We start from the raw sequence: 16,723 nt of genomic DNA, 5'->3' as shown, positions 1-16,723 counted from the left end.
GGGATTTGGTGTCCTGCGTCCCAGCTGCTCCAGCTGTGACTGAAAGGGGCCAATGTAGAGCTCGGGCCATGGCTTTGGAGAGTGCAAACATCAAGCCTTGGCAGTTTCCACAGTGTTCAAAACATGGGAGCTGCCCTCATTATTATTTTTTCCTACAGTAATCATATTAGCCCATAATGTGTGCACAATGCGTACGTGATGGTTCCTGCCCCACATGGTGTTGAGCCTGCCAGTGCACAGAAGTCAAGAAGTGGAATTTGGGAATCTCTGCCCAGATTTCAGAGGATGTACGAAAACACCTGGATGTCCAGGCAGAAGTTTGCTGCAAGGGCAGGGCTCTCATGGAGAACCTCCGCTAGGGCAATGCAGAAGGGAAATGTGGGGTTGGAGCCCCCACACAGAATCCCTACTGGGGCACTGCCTAGTGGAGCCATGAGAAGAGGGCCACTGTCCTCCAGACCCCAGAATTGTAAATCCACTGACAGCTTGCACTGTACATCTGGAAAAGCTGCAGACACTCAATGTCAGCTCATGAAAGCAGCCAGGAGGGAGGCTGTACCCTGTAAAGCCACAGGGGCAGAACTGCCCAAGAACATAGGAACCCACCTCTTGCATCAGCATGACCTGTATGTGAGACAGGGAGTCAAAGGAGATTATTTTGGAGCATTAAGATTTGACTTCCCTGCTGGATTTTGGACTTGCATGGGCCCTGTAACCCCTTTGTTTTGGCCAGTTTCTCCCATTTGGAATGGCTGTACTCCCACTGTATCTAGGAATTAACTAACCTGCTTTTGATTTTACAGGCTCATAGGTGGAAAGGACTTGCCTTGTCTTGAATGAGACTTTAGACTGTGGACTTTTGAGTTAATGCTGGAATGAGTTAAGACTTTGGGGGACTGTTGGGAAGGTACGATTGGTTTTGAAACATGAGGACCTGAGGTTTGGGAGGGGCCAGGAGCAGAATGATATGGTTTGGCTGTGCCCCCACCCAAATCTCATCTTAAATCCCTACATATTGTGGGAGGGACCCAGTGGGAGGTAATTGAATCACAGGGGCAGGTCTTTCCCATGCTGTTCTCGTGATAGTGAATGTCTCATGAGGTCTGATGGCTTTATAAGGCAGAGTTCCCCTTCACAAGCCCTCTCTTTGCTTGCTGCTATCCATGTAAGATGTGACTTGCTCCTCCTTGCCTTCCACCATTATTGTGAGGCTTCCCCAGCCATGTGGTACTGTAAGTCGATTAAACCTCTTTCTTTTGTAAATTGCCCAGTCTTGGGTATGTCTTCATCAGTAGCATGAAAACAGACTAATACACCACTCTCATGTCTGGGCAGGGCCAGTGGGCCTGGGAGGCAGAGTCTGTCAGTGGGATTGGGGCCATAAGGGGTCTCTCCTGTGTCTGAGGGAACCACAGTGACCCACTTAGGGGGACTGGAGGCAGTGAAGGCTATGGGCCTATCTAGTCAAGACTGCTCAAGCAGGTCCTCACTGCTCCTTCAGCTCCCTGCCACCCTCCAATCCATTCTCCCACGTAATGGCTCCTTCACCAGGAGGATGAAGCCTTTATCTTGGTGTTCCGGGCCTGATCTCTCTACCTCATCTCCCACAACAGTCCTCCATACACAGCCCAATGTTCCTGAACAGGTCACAGTATTTATGCCTCTGTGTACACCTTGCTTTGTCTGAAATGCTCTTTCTCCTTCTTTGATAGAATTCCTCCTTTTCCTCTCAGGATCTAGCTTAAATATGCCATTCACTGGGGAGCCTGCCCTGACCACAGATCAGGTAGGCCCACTTCTGGCCTTCCACTGTGCCCTCTCTAACGTTGCACTGCCCATTCTGTGTGGAATGTTCTGTTGCTATATATGGCTCCTTTTCTAGACTGTGAGCTCCTCAAGGACACGGACCACATCTGATCCTTTCTATGTTCCCAGTGCCCAGCCTAGGGCCTGGCACAGAGTATGGGCCTCACAGAATTTGTTAAATGAGTGTGTATATAAGTGAAAATGACAGGGTGGGCAGTTGTGGGTAAGTGGCGAGTGGCAAGTAGCTTTGTCCCCAAGCCTGAGAGGGTCACCTGAACTGGGTACGGAGTTGAGAACTCATCATTTTGGTCTCTTTTACCAAACGAGATTAGGTCTGAATTTGTTTTCAGAAATTAGGACATGTTATCTGTAAGACTGCCTGGGGCTAGCAAGACAAAAGTCTAAAATCTGAGGTATCTGTAAGGAGTAGTCAGAGGAGACCATGGGCCCCACACAGCTCTGTCCAAGGCTCGGGAACAACTTCAGGTGGATAGGTATGGATAATAATATTGTAGTCAGTCCTTCCCATGTGGGAGTGAGGCTCCCAGCAAACAGTCCCGCAAGTCCCAGAATAGTCCCTCTAGTGAGTCAGAGATCTGGGTAACATGGAAGTCCTCAGATTGTCTGCTCCTCCACCCTTCTGGGATCACAATTTCCCTCAGTTTCTTAAGATGTTGCAAGTCACTGTCCGGGTGCAGTGGCTCACGCCTGTAATCCCAGCACTTTGAGAGGCTGAGGTGGGTGGATCACAAGGTCGGGAGTTAAAGACCAGCCTGGCTAAGATGGTGAAACCCCCTCTCTACTAAAAATACAAAAAATTATCCAGGCGTGGTGGTGGGTACCTGTAATCCCAGCTACTTGGGAGGCTGAGGCAGGAGAATTGCTTGAACTCGGAGGGCGGAGGTTGCAGTGAACTGAGATCTCGCCACTGCACTCCAGCCTGGGTGACACGGTGAGACTCTGTCTCAAGAAAAAAAAAAAAAGAAAAAGATTTTGCAAGTCATCATCCTATATTCTGTGCAAAGCGTAGTCTTTCCCAAGATCCTGAGAATTCCTGGGAGCTTATATTCTGATCACCTCTCACTCTTAATTCCTGCTGCTATTGCATTCTTGTGACTGTGACTGAGTTGTTTTGCTCCAGACTCTGATGCTGCCCTTGCTGCCTCATTCCCCAAAGCACCAGGCACAAGCATGTGCATGTAACAGACTTTCCTTCAAGAGTTGAGGGTAAAAAAGTGAGTTATAGCACAATACAGAGCTGAAAGGCAGGGCAGGAATCATTACCTGCTTTGTACAAAGAGAAAACAAAAGCTTAAATATTAACCAGGTGACTTGACTAAAGCTATACAGCAAGTTGGTGAAAGAACTAGGCCTGGAATGAGCTCTCCTGATCCAGACTCTAGAATCAGCATTTCACAGTTCTGAACTTCTGGAATCCAAAGAGCTGTCCAGGTTTAGGTTAAGAACAATTCCATACACACAGAAAGACGGTCCTGGGTGGCAGGCAGTGAAAGAAACCTGGGGAGCTGGGGATCTCCATGAGCGTGGCTCACCTCCCCCTCTGTCTCCTGGAGCGTCATGACCCTTGCTTATATCCCGTGGGAACAAGACCCAGGTGAATCAAACCTTTACTGAGGCCCTGCTCAAGACAGGCACAGTAGTGCAGTGGGTTTAATCTTCACTATGGTTCTGCAAGGCTGGCATCATTATTCCCCATTTTAGTTGAGAAAACAGTCTCCAAGAGTGGAAGTGACTTGCTCAAGGTCATACAGATAGTCAGGCCAGGCGAGCCTGAGGACTCCTAGTCCCAGGCTCTGCTACAAGCTCCATGGCATTGCCAAAATTGACCACCAGGTGGCAATCTCCCCCAACTTCCTGCAGGCCACAGGCACCCTGGAATTTTAAGCAGTAATGCCTGTGGTTGGTGGCAGAACAGCAGTCTCTGCCTGGAAACTCTTTTGTCAGTTTTGAAACTCTTTTGTCCCTAGGGGGAAATTGATGCCCGAGAGGGATGGTGGCTTTACAAGTGAAGAAGTTCTATGTGTGTGTGCATGTGAGCATGGGATCTGCTTCTGGTTCCAAGGCTGATGGACTCTGCCGACCTGTTGTTAGCTGGGAGTTGGTGGGCATGACTTTCCTGGCACAATGTTCATTTTCTCCTCTGTGCCTGCTGTTGCCAAGCCCCACTCAGAGATGGGCAGCTGAGTTTTCCTTGGACTCCATCAGAGGCCCACGGTTCAGCCTCTTGTTTAGGTGGGGTCAGGCTTACCTGGTCTGAGGCCATCTGAACAGCCCTGTGAATCCTTCCCCTATTTTAATCTGTGTGCTTCTTTGCATGGAGCCATGGAAACTCCTGTCATCTTCCATGCCTGCCTACAGCCAGGAAACACTGGGAGAGAGTCCTGTGCAGTCTTCCTGCAGAACTCACCATGTTCCCTTAAGGCTTTGCTGGATGGACCAGACCCTCTCAGCAGGTTTCCTGCCACTGGATACTCCTTTACCTCTGTGCTGCTCAGTGGCAGCCCCATGGTGGGCCTGTGAGTTCTCGGTGCAGCAAGCTTTCTGCCCAGATGCCAGGTGAGGCTCCCTTTCTGGCAGGCACGCCCAGCTTCTGTGCAGGGCTTGGGCACACTCTCCATTCCCCATCATGGCAGTGACTCTCAGCATAAACACCACACTGTTCACAAGGCCACCCCGACTTCTCCCCTCTTCCCTCCTATGTCCTCTCTTTGAGTGTGTGTGCACGTGTACGCTCCTTCATATCTCTCTTTACAGAGTGTGGTCTTAGAGCCTCTTGTCCTCAGCTTTGGGCCTTCACTGCAATTCCACAAATCCAGAACTCAAGGAAAGTCCTGCTCTACATCCTGTCAAGTAAAGGTAATGACAGCTCCCTTGCCAGATTCAGAGAAGAGTTCCTGGGAGTTCCCTGAACACAGGGCTGCTGTTTGAGCTGTGTGTTCCCAGCACCCAGCACAGGGCCTGCATGGGACAGGCCCCAGGGGGAGGGAGGTGGTTCTCACATGAATGAAGGGCCATGTACTAGAGCAAGTTAGCCTCTCAGAACAGAATGAGTCCCCTCCTTCTGTAGGGTGCCACATACCCCTCTGCGGAAACTGAGGGAAGGTGGAGAACAGAGCAAATATTGATGAAGGCAAGCAGCACACAGCCATTATGTTAACGTTTCTCAAGTTTCTCTCATTCATATGACTCCTCCATGATTTTTGCTAAATCCATGGATTCTTAATAATTTTCTTTAGCATATTTTATGAAAATACCTAATTCATGGTCTCCTAAGGAATAATATTCATGAAACCATTGGTTTTATATATCTTTCCTAATATACATTAAATTATATACATAGCTATTAAAAAAAATAGCAAAGACCACTGAAGTAGGCCGTACCTGCCGCCAGTGAGATGTATACTGCACTTGGGTTATTTACTTTTCACAAAACCATAATAAGGTCAATCATGATTCCTGTCTTATAGGTGAAGAAATTGAAGGTCAGAGAATTGACTTGGCCGAGGTCACACAGTCTTCTGATCTTTGGCCTACAGCCCAAGAGGGGAAGGGAGGAGCAGGTGCTTGGGAAATGATAGGGGAGGGAGGCAGCTGCCACTGAAAAATGAAAGAAGTTGGGGAATATAGGAGGTGGGGGCAGGATTCCATGTCAGAAAGGCAAATGACCTGAGTCCCAATGTCCTATGCACTGTAATGGCCATGAAAATAGCTGCAGATTTGCCTGCATTTGTGTGACCAAGATTTATTGTGCCCGCAACTCTGGTAATTGGATGATGAAAGCACTGCAGCTAGGACTGTTGGCTGGAGATTAATTATTAGAGAAAGGAGGTAGGATAGGGAGTAGCCTGGATGGTGCCCAGCTGTAGAGAGACTGGAACCCACTAGAAGAGCAGGCAGGCAGACCTCAGACATCTAGTGGACCCCCTCCCCACTCAGCTAAGATCCAGGGAGGGAGGCAACTGGACTGGGCCAAGGCCACAACCATTCTACAGCCAGGCAGGCTGAGAGCTCTTCTCTGAGTGAAGCTGATTTTCCAGAAAAGATGGGCAGCTACAGCAGCAGGAAGGGCCTGCACTTGGAGTCTGAGACCAGAGGGGAAGCCTCAGCTTTGTCTCTTATTGGCTATGTGACCTAAGGAAGGTGACTTAGCCTCTTCAAACCTCAGTTTTCCCAGCTGTACAATGGAGATGATGGCGTTGACTTTACTAGGAAGTCATGAGGCTCCAAGGAGATTATTGGGTCCTATTTAGATCTAGGATCCACTCAGAGACAACTTTCATTCTTACCCCCTCTGCTCAGGTCTGGCCCTCGTCCTTCCTGCCTGGGTCCTGTGAATCCCTTCCCTGCTTTCTCATCAAGCCCTAAAACCTGATCCTTAGCCACTGTGGGGACTTCCTGCGTGAATGTCAAGTCCCAAGTAGGAACCTAAAAGGGACTGGGAGATGGGGGACAGGGGTGGATCCCAAGAAGAAGTCATTTTCCCTCTCAGCCTTAGTTTTCTCATCTGCAAAATGGGAATAGGCTTTATTTGGATTTATTCCATTGCAAAGAACAGCAAACCACTTGAGCCCAACCAAGTGGGTTGGGGAAGGAGCCAACTTTGGGGACCGGAACTGGAACCTGCACATTGGAAGGAACACAGGTCACTTGGGGGCTAGCTTCTCCTCCATTTCTTTGTCAATGGGTCTCTGTTGCTATCTGCTCACCTTCCACTACTCATAGGTGTATTCTTTCCCTCTCTCCTGTCTGTCTCACAGCTTCTGCTTCCTCAAAATCTCTGTTCTAGCACAACTTTTTCTTACATGTGACTGCTCATGGCTACAACTCAACTCCACAGTTTGTTCCTCTGGGCTCCTTTGTAGAAACTAGCAGTTTCTCCCCATCCTGCTCAATTCACATGCATGATAGAGGGAGTCTGATTGGCCCTCTGATTCTTCCTGCCCAACCTTGCCAGAGATTTGTAGACTGGTTTATGGTCTGCAAAGCCCTCATAGATTTGTGGGAGTGACAGGCCCTGGATGGGCAGCAGGGAGGGGTTGAAGTTGGATTACCTCATGTATATAAAGTGCTACAACAGTGCCTGGCATACTATAGGACTCAGAAAACTCTGATTGAATGAAACTCAGAAATCTTCCTCTCCCACCATAGACCCTTCTCCCGACCCCTCCCCTTTCCCTCACCTTTGCAGAGGCCTCCAGCCTTGGATCCCTCTTATTCCTGCAGATTTTCTTGGCCTCCCTTCCTTCCCTGGCCAGCCTGGACTTGGGGTAGGGTGATCCTCCTGCCCCAATCCTCTACAGCACCCTGCTCTTCAAAAAACTTTGCACTTAAATCTCCCAACCTCAGCTCTGCTCTCCCCATCAGCAGACTCCCTGCCAAGGTCTGTGTCACTGGGAAGGGAGTAGGAGAGCTTTATAAGTAGCTATCATTCACTGAGCACCTCTAAGTACCTGTCCCCATGCTCAGTGCTTTACCCATTTATGTTAAGAACTCTTTGCAATCTTCCCTTGAGATGGAGTTTTTCCAGATGAGAAAATTGAGATTGAGCATGGTGAAGTGATATGAACCCAGTTCTAACTCCAAATCCTTCGTTCAAGAGCAAAGCTGTTGGTGTGAACTCTATCATCATTTCTCCTTTCCAAATGGAGTTTCCACAGGCCACACCAATATTTTCCCCTTTTTTTCTGGCCTTACAAAATGAATTAGCTAACAGCTGATTTTTATTACCACTAACAGACAATTTTTGTTAAGAACTTAACATGTGTTAGGTGCTGTTCTGGGCACTTTATCTGTATCAACTTATTCAATCTTTATAACAACTCTATAGGATAGACACTATCAGGATCGCTGTTTTGCAAATCTCTGCCTTAGCTTAAGGAAGGACCAAACTCACATGGTCCTGGTGGAGCCAGGATTCAAAGCCTCACTCCAGTTCAAGGCCTGGGAGCCCATTTTCTGCCTACTTCCTCTAGGAACTGCTTCCATCAATCCCTCCCTCACCTCTTTAAGCTACCTCTCTCCCCTGGCTCCTTAGCATTCAATGTGTTTATAACTTTCCCATCTCAAAAGTGTCCTCAAACCCATGTTACTCTGCAGTCACTATTCTTTCCTTCCTCTCTGTCATAGCCCAATTTCTTGAGTTTCTCTACTTGCTAGCTATTCTTCCTTACCCCTCTTCACACCAGCATCCACTCCCCCGCCCCCTCTACCTAAACTGCCCTAAGCTTAGGAAGATTGTGCCGCCACATTTCCGAAGGAAAAAAATACTCCCTTCAATAGCCTAAAAATACTGTCAATCAAACTTGAAATCAGCTTTGTAAATTGTAAGACATGTCACAGCTCTAGTAGTTCTGAAACAAATTTTTTATCAAGATTAAAAGATGAGCAAAGATAAATACTGAATACTTTGGTATAACTCAATTGGTGATGACACCTCAGTTGAGCCTTCTCTATGCAGCTGGAGTTTTGCTTTTCTGCTCAAATGCCCTCTAATGTTATGCCAAGGTATCATTCAAGTATAAAGACAACAGCTAAAGTGTCCTTAAAGGCAACAGACCAATACCTGCACTGTTCTGTTTCGCTTCGTCCACACAGTTTTTATTCTTCTTCACCCATTTAACATTTTGGCCATGGTGGACTGTGAGTTCTTTATTGGTAGCTAAAATTATTTGTAAACAGTATTGAAATAAATCTCCTTTTTACCTTCTTGGTGGTTTCTCAGTTGTCATACCCCCATCTCTCCTGTTTCCCTTCCTAATACTGGTACTTCCCTCACTTGGCTAAGGATTTCTGGGAGAGGTTGGATAGGAGTTACTAGTGTCCCAGTAACGCTGGTCAAAACTCTCCCCATGCCCAGAGCCCAGAGATAATTCAGGGCCACAGGTAGAGTATGTATAGGTCCCTCCAACTGTTTGTTAACACTGTGTCCATGAAGACTACCTTGCCAAGGTTTCCAGTGACTGCTGCATGGAGCTTTTCTGCCCCACTGTTGCTTGCTGGTCTCTAAACCCAGGTCAAGTTTTTAGCTTTCACCTTACTGACTGCTGGGCAGCATCAGGGACCATTTACTCCTTGACCTTCCTGAAGCAATTTCATATTGTGTCACTCTACTTTCTCATCTGCCCTCTTAAGCTCATCCTCTAAGGTCTGGAATTCTCCAAGATCCCACACTTTATCTTCCATTCACCATACACACTCCCTTTAATGACCTAAACCACTCACACACTGTGAGTACTCATTTGTCAGCAATTCCCAAATCTCTATTTCCAGACAGGTCCTGGCTCCACACCCAAATATTCAATTGCCCTCCTGTTCAACTGGCCAAAACCAAACTCACCTGTTTCTCCCAAGCCTGCTCCTCCTTTTGTGCTCTCTCTCTCTCTCTGTCCACTCAGTCTTCCTGCCCAGAAGCTTGCACATAATTTTTAAACACTCTCTGTCTTTTGCTTTCCATTTCCAAAGATTGACAAAAATCAGATGGAGTCTGCCTTTGTCCATTTTGTGTTGCTATAAAGGAACATATAAGGCTGGATAAGTTATAAAGAAAAAAGGTTTATTTGGTTCCCAATTCTGGATGGCTGGAAAGCTCAGCATTCATCTTCTGCATCTGGTGAGGGCCTCAGGCTGTTTACACGCATGGGTGAAGGTGAAGGGGAGTTGGTGTGTATAGAGATCATATGGAGAGAGGGGAAGCTCTCAAGAGGGAGGGGGGAGGTGCCAAGCTCTTCTTAACAGCCAGCTCTCATGAGAACCAATAGACTGAGAACTCACCCCTAAGGGAGGGCATTCATCTATTCATGAGGGGTCCACCCCCGTGACCCAAATGCCCCCCATTAGGCTCTGCCTTCAACACTGGGGATCAAATTTCAACATAAGTTTTGGAGAGGACAAATATCCAAACCATGGTAGAGTCTATGCCCCTTTAGGCTCTCTAGAAACTGTACCTTCCTTTCTAGGAAGTAGAACACAGTAGAAAGACCTGGTTGGACAGGTATAGGCTTTAGGGTTAGACAGACCTGGGTTGAAATCCTGCCTCTATCACTTATCGGCTGTGTGATTGTATATTAAGGGCAACTCTCTTAATACATTCAAGTCTTAATTTCCTTATCTACAAAATGGGGATAATAATCTACTTTGAAGAGTTATTGTGAGAATTAGAAACAATGATGTGCATACTTAAGACTGCCTGTCCCTAGCAACACTTAATGATAGTATTCATTATAATAATGATGATGATGATTTCTGGCTCCACTGTTATTGCTTTATCTAGGATATGGTCTTCCCTCTCCTGAACCATCACATCAGCTTCCTCACTGGGCTCTCTGTCTTCACTCTCTGTTAACTGCCAAATCTGCTTTTCACATAGTAGTCAGAAAAATTTTTCTAAAGTGAATTTAGAAAAAATTTTTCTAAAGTGTCAAATCTGATCATGACACTCACCTGCTTAAAATGGATTTCTCCCCCCATTCCATCTACCCTATGCCCCAGCCATACTTGCAGGTCTCTGAGCACACATTGGTCACGCACTCCCTTCTGCCATGCTTTATTCAAGGAGTTCCCTCTGCCTAAGCCCGAATGTATTCTGTCCCTCCCCTCCCTCACATCCTACCTGGCAAATTCTCATTCGTCACACCCAGTGCCAATGAATGCCACCCCTCCTTGGGATGTCTGTTTGAGTCAACTGCTAGCTCCTTGAGGTCAGGGATCGGGTTTGATTCTTCTTTGTGGCCCCCTGCCATCCTGCACAGGGCTTGATATAAAGAAGGCCTCATCAAATATTTTCAGACACTTGCTCAAGGTTGCAAAAGGGGTCAGCAACAGGGTTGAGGCTTGAACCCAGGTCTCTCATCTTCCTGCCTAGGATTCTCCTCTACACATGCCATTTTGCCCCAGTGGAGAACAGGAGTGCAGGGTTAGTGGGTTGGGGGTGAGGGACCTCCTCATGTGAGGGCAGCAGGCAACCTGAGGACATCCCACGCTCCACCTCAGTGCTGCATCTGCTACATGGGGGAAGGATAAAATTATCCACTGCCCACGTCATGTATCTCCCCATCTGACAGGGACTAGAGATAAAAAATGAATGACACAAAATCCAATCTTGCCTGGTACAGAAGCTGGCGGGGGTGGAGGTGGAGCTGGTGGCCCGAGCAGCCGCTCATTGCACAGTGCATCTCATATTTATTGGCTCATAATTGAAGGCAGCCTGGAGATGTCCCAGCATTGGCCCCTGACAAGACAGATGAGGGCACAATGACTGTGGAGGCAGAGAGTCAGGATACAGACTTTCTCACAGGACTGCAGCCACAGAAGGGAGGCGATGGTGGGGAGTGGGGACAGCTAGCTGGCTATTGCACTGGCCCCTGGGGTCTGACTCAGGTTCTAGGTCCTGCTCTGCTACCCACTTGTGATTACCTTGAACCAGACCCTCCCCTCTCTAGGCCAGTAATTTTAGCCTTCTTGATTTCATTATCAGGGTTGAGGAAAACCATTCTGGGAGTTGGGAAAATCTGGGCTGCTAACTTGCTGTGTGGCTTTAGGTGAGTTTCTTTACCTCTAAGGGCTTTGTGCTTTCTCTTTGTAAAGGGGAAAGGATGCCTCCCTCTTCTCCATAAAGACTGAAGGGGTTGGGTTGGCCTAGGAGCAGCCAGTTTGTGCATTTTAGCAACTGGAAACCTTCTGGTTGGGGGAAGACAAACAAGAAATGCTGCCAAATATTAAGAACCTGCAATGACTCCTAATTGGTCACAGAAATGGTCCAAATTCCCAGGCTTGGCATTCAAGGCTGGGAAACCTGCATAGTCCTACCTCTAGTATTTGTGTTATTATGGGAAAGTGTCTGGGGCTGGCAGCCAGGAAGCCTGGGTTCTGGACCAGTTTCACCACTATCTAGCTCTGTGATCTTTGGCAAGTTCTTGATCATCTCCAGGTCCCAGTTTCCCCATCTGTAAAATTTACATAGGTGATCTATGAAGTAATTAGGGTCCCCAAGCCCAGAGCAAGTCAAATGCCAAGTTCTATCCTTTCCTTTCTCCCTTTAAGTATTCCCTAAATCCATTCCTCCCTCGCCCCCATTCCGTTCTAATTATGATCACTGTCTCACCTCAGTACTCCTTTCTCTCTTCCTGACCAGTGCAGTAGCCTCTGGCCTCCCAGCCTCCATCCACCCCCTCCATACTCCAGTCAGAGTGACTCAGAAAGCATGTGCCTGACCATGCCCCTCGCCTGCATCAAGTCCTTCCTGTGCTCCCCACACAGCTGTCAGCCGAGCTCCTGAGTGTCACATGGAAGGTCCTGCATGATCTGGCTCTATCTTGTCTCTTCTCCCACTCCTCCTGTGCCCCAGCTATCTGTACCATTCAGCCTGGCCTCTTCACCACCCTCTCTCCAGCTCAGACTCTAGGATGAGGCTTCCCCAAGCTGGCCAGGAGGAGGCCCTGTGGCCCTGAACACAGCAGTAGGTGGGGTCAGTGTTGTGCCTAAACTCCTGTTCTGCCTTTCCAGAAGCTTCTGGAGTTTCACGCCCCATAGGGGTCCTGCTCCATGGAGTCCCCAGAGCATCAGGTGTGAATGCTGCCTGTTCTCCCTCCTTCTGCTGACAACCAGAGAATGTCTGAGCCAAAGGGGCCCCAGAGGTGACCTTGACCTCCTAAAACCCCACATTGTATAGATGGAGAAACTGAGGCCCAGGGAGAAGCAGTGGTCACACAGCAAGTCAGTGTACAGCAGGGCTGGAGCTCTGCCTTGTGCCTGCTCCATGGGGTGGGGGACACAGGGCTGGAGTAGGGTAGCCATAGAGAGAACGCTCCATGTGCTGGGACAGAAGGGGCCATCAGCCCTCCCTTCAGTGGTGGAGGTGAGATACTCAGCAGGAGACTCAGGGCAGGGAAAGAGGTTTCTGCCAGTCTCATTCCCATCCTCACCTCACCCCCTGCTGGTTCTGTCCCATTAGGGCTTCCAGGTCTCTGTACTTTACCTCCTGGCCACATGTCCAGCCTTCCTGAGGTGGGATAGGGAAAGTGGGGAATCAAGGTAGCCAGGGCGAGCATTTGTGAGCATTTACAGTCAGAGCTGTGAGGACCTCTACAACATCCTGCCAAGTACCTATCTAGTATGTTTCGGGCACGCCAGTGACAGGGACTCACTTTCTCCTAGAACAGCACCACTCTTTGGGAGACATTTGGCCCAGGCGAAGGAGACTTCTCAGGAGAGGCTAGGGTTATCTGCAGGGTGTGCTTCTGGGCCCAGCATCAGGTGATGCAGAAGATGAGAGAGACAGCCCACCTCCAGGAGGGCATTTCTCCAGGCCTAATCAATTATCAGATGTTGTGGTTTCTGGCCCCTTCCCAGGGCACAGGGTCCCTTATCAGAGCTTTTGGTCCACTGAATCCAATCCTCAGAGATTGCAGAAGGGAAGACTGAGACCCAGGGTAGGGGTAGGATTGCCTAGTTCCCCCAGCATCTTAGGGCTGGGCCTGAGACCAGAAACCAAGGCCCCAGGTCTTAGCTGGGAGCCCTCCCGGCACTATGTTCCCACTCTATGGCATGGAGTGTGGGGCGTGGGGGATTTGCAAAGAGACAGAGAGGAGTAAGTGCTGAGAAGGGCTTGTGATAGAGGAATAGAAGCCTTCCCTGCACGAGCTCAGAGTCCAGGGAGAGGGCCACAGGCAAGGGAAGGCTTCCTTGTCCCTCCCTACAGGATAGTGCATGCTTCGTCTGGGAGGCAGCAACAGTTGTGCACAAAGGCCACCATTTAGCCCTTGCTCACCCAGGAAGCCCTCTCTGTGTGCATGTGTGTGTGTGTGTGTGTGTGTGTCTGTCTGTCTGTCTGCGGACTGCCTCTGCCCTCAATGGACACCATTTCTAATTCATTCACCAGGAAAAGTGGGCTTTTTTACTATCCATCTGCCATGAGGGGATTTGCATAAATCCTCTCTTTGGCTGTGGTATAGGATAATGGTGGCTTGGGCCATGTAAACACCTGCAGATAAGTAGTTTGAAGCCAGGAGAGACAGGGCCTTGAATGCCAGACCAAGGAGCCCAGACTTTGTCCCACAAGAAATGAGGATGCAATGAAGGTTTTCAAGTACAGAATGTCACGGTCACATGTGTTCTAGGAAGATCTCTGGTATGTAAAAAGGAAGGTAGGTTGGAGGGCGCCACAGAAGACAGGTTGTCAGGAAGGATGCTGGGGCCATGATGCCAGAGAAGGATAATGAAGTTCAATGTGGGAAGAGGTCAGGAGGATGGACTTGAGAGATCTCCTGACAGTTGAGTCCAGCCCAAAGTGAATAGCAGATGGGATGAGAGAAGAGGAGTTAAGGTATGGCCTACAGTTGACCTGAGGGATTAGGGTGGTGGCTAGGAGAGTGCTAGAAAGCAGGCTTTCCTATAGGGAAGTGCTCTGGGCCCAACCTTGAGGCCACCCCATTCACCTCTTTAGCTATTCATCACTCATCCACCTTCCCATCTACCCACCTACCTACCCACATCCATCCATATCTCACCAAAGCCTTCCCTTTTGCCAGGCTTCCATGCGCCAAGGACTCAGAAAATAACCAGTGCTGATCTCGGCTTCTGTGGGCCCAGAGAGAGAGATTGACTCTCCTTCATCCTAGTAGTACATCTGGTTGCTGGCCTCTGCCCGTGGAGAAGGTGATATATATAACTGGCTGGCATTTCTTCCCAGAAAGTTATTGCTCATGCAGGCTTGGGGCTGGGGAGTCTCCATCCTGATGAGATCAGTATTAGAGTTATAAATGTTAGCCATTGACAGCTTCATGGCATTGTATAGGCACCAGTTCACTAGGAAGAGGCTCAACTTCCTTCCTTCTCTTGAGCTTGCCTTTGCTGAAGTTCCCAACCTGATTTCCGTCTCTGATGAGGAATTGCCCCTGCCAGGTTCAGCCACCCACCCATTCAGAAACATGAGCTCCTCTGCTGGGTATCAGGGACACTTGGTCTTTGACCTCTCATACCTCACAGGCCAGGAGATGGGAGATAGAGACCCTTAAGCAGGGAGTAGATGAGGCTAAATCATTGCAGTGATGTGGGTAGAGAGGAAGGCAAGGATGTTGTAGAGGTAGAATTGGCAGGAATTCGTGGCCAACTGCAGATACAGGACGTGAGGTATTCAGGCTCCTGGGTACCCACAGGTGAGGGTGGCCAGTTAGGAGCTTAGGATACATGTGACCTCATGGGTTGTTTCTGAGGCCCAGGCCCACAGGACCTTTTAAGAGGATGACTTCTTGGTCAGAAAGACTGGCTTCTGCCTGAGGAAGAGCCTGTGTGAGTCGGTCCCTCTCCACCTCCCAGCCAACCATCAGAACCATGGACTCAGGTCTGAAATCACTGCTTTGAATGAAAGGCTATTTCATGCCTCTGTAGTAAAGAGCAGGCACAATTGGTGGCCACATTAAGTCGCACCATTAGGGAGCTTTTCCAAGTACGAGGTTATTAGTTTCTTAGATGCAATTTCATAGGAGGAATTTGGCCAAAATGGAAACTTGTTCATCTAAGCTAAAGCAGCCTATTTAAAAAGCAAAATTGGCCAGGTGCGGTGGCTCACGCCTGTAATCCCAGCACTTTGGGAGGCCAAGGCGGGCAGATCACCTGAGGTCAGGAGTTCGAGACCAGCCTGACCAACATGGAGAAACCCTGTCTTTACTAAAAACACACAAAAAAATTAGCTGGGTGTGGTGGCACATGCCTGTAATCCCAGCTACTTGGGAGGCCAAGGCAAGAGAATCACTTGAACCCGGGAGGCGGAGCTTGCAGTGAGCCGAGATTGTGCCATTGTACTCCAGCCTGGGCAACAAGAGTGAAACTCCACCTCAAAAAAAAAAAAAAAAAGCAAAAATGAATGTTATCTACATAGCATGTCCATCAGTGACATCATAAACCCTGTGTTTATTCCATGAATAATTATCGAGCACAGTGGCAAGGCTCAGTGCCAGGCTTGGGAATCCAAAGGCCCTGCTTACATTTTCCTTTCATTCTTTTCCTCATTTAGTTTTCATAGTTTCATTTTTACATTTAATTATTTAACTCATCTTGGGTTTGTTCTGGTGTACGGTATGAGGCGAAGCTCTAAATTTTCCCCCAATTGGTCTGGGTACATATGAGTTGTAATCTAGGTCAGAGTTTCCCAGAATGATTCCGTAGAATACTGATCCTGTAAGATGTTCAGGAATAAAAAAGATCCCATAGTCAAAAAAAGTCTAGGAACTGTTACATAAGAACCGTCACCTTCTTAGAGATTCACAATGTATACTAACAAGTAGTAACGAAACTTTCATGTCTTGGCTCACAATTTTATTTGAGTATAGACCCCATTTTAAAATAACAGCTATGAGCACACCACAGAACATTCCACTTCGGAGTAAAGACAGCACTACAGCAGAACTGACATTGAGGTCTCTGCCTCAGATCTGGCTTCCCCATGCTTATGGATCTGCGATCTGGCCAGGGAGTATAATACATACACTGCCAGTTCTGCTCCAGAGCCTGCAGTGCTAAGAACTCTGCCAGGAGCCACAAACCATGGATGCCCCCAGAGAGGGTGAGGCAGCTTGTCTGGCACTTGGCTAAGACTTCAAAGAGGAGCGATTGCCCTGGTCCTTGAAAGATAAGCAGGGTGGGTGAGGTGGCCCTTGTGAGGGCAGAACCGTCTCCAGCAGGGACACTCTGTCATGGCAGTGACCCAGACCATGCCTCCAGAACTGCAGGACATACAGAGCTGTATGAACAGAGACGTCTGTGAGGAGCTAGGTGAGAGCAGAAATGCCTGTAATGTGGGGTAAAGGTGGCTGTGGGCATGCTGCTGGAACTCTCCTGCAGGTGTGAGGGAAGAGCACTCAGCATTCACTTTCAAGTGCTGGGCCCCTGGTGAGGAAGGGCC

The 16,723-nt window shown here is 48.5% G+C and overlaps 2 long non-coding RNA genes across 2 annotated transcripts; one reads left to right on the top strand and one right to left on the bottom strand.

The window, feature by feature from the left end:
* Positions 1-2,726: 2,726 nt before the first annotated feature.
* LOC116269715 lies at positions 2,727-14,604 on the top strand. The gene is made up of 2 exons (XR_004177437.1): positions 2,727-11,363; positions 11,962-14,604. It is a non-coding gene; the product is annotated as an uncharacterized LOC116269715 (long non-coding RNA).
* LOC116269716 lies at positions 2,729-10,508 on the bottom strand. The gene is made up of 3 exons (XR_004177438.1): positions 10,436-10,508; positions 9,164-9,333; positions 2,729-2,766 (listed from the first exon to the last, which is right to left on the bottom strand). It is a non-coding gene; the product is annotated as an uncharacterized LOC116269716 (long non-coding RNA).
* Positions 14,605-16,723: the final 2,119 nt, after the last annotated feature.

This window comes from Papio anubis, chromosome 12 (assembly GCF_008728515.1).
Source record: "Papio anubis isolate 15944 chromosome 12, Panubis1.0, whole genome shotgun sequence".
In the NCBI taxonomy this organism is placed as follows: domain Eukaryota; kingdom Metazoa; phylum Chordata; class Mammalia; order Primates; family Cercopithecidae; genus Papio; species Papio anubis.
The sequence above is the reverse complement of the archived record's forward strand: the minus strand, read 5'-3'. Positions and strand labels throughout refer to the sequence as shown.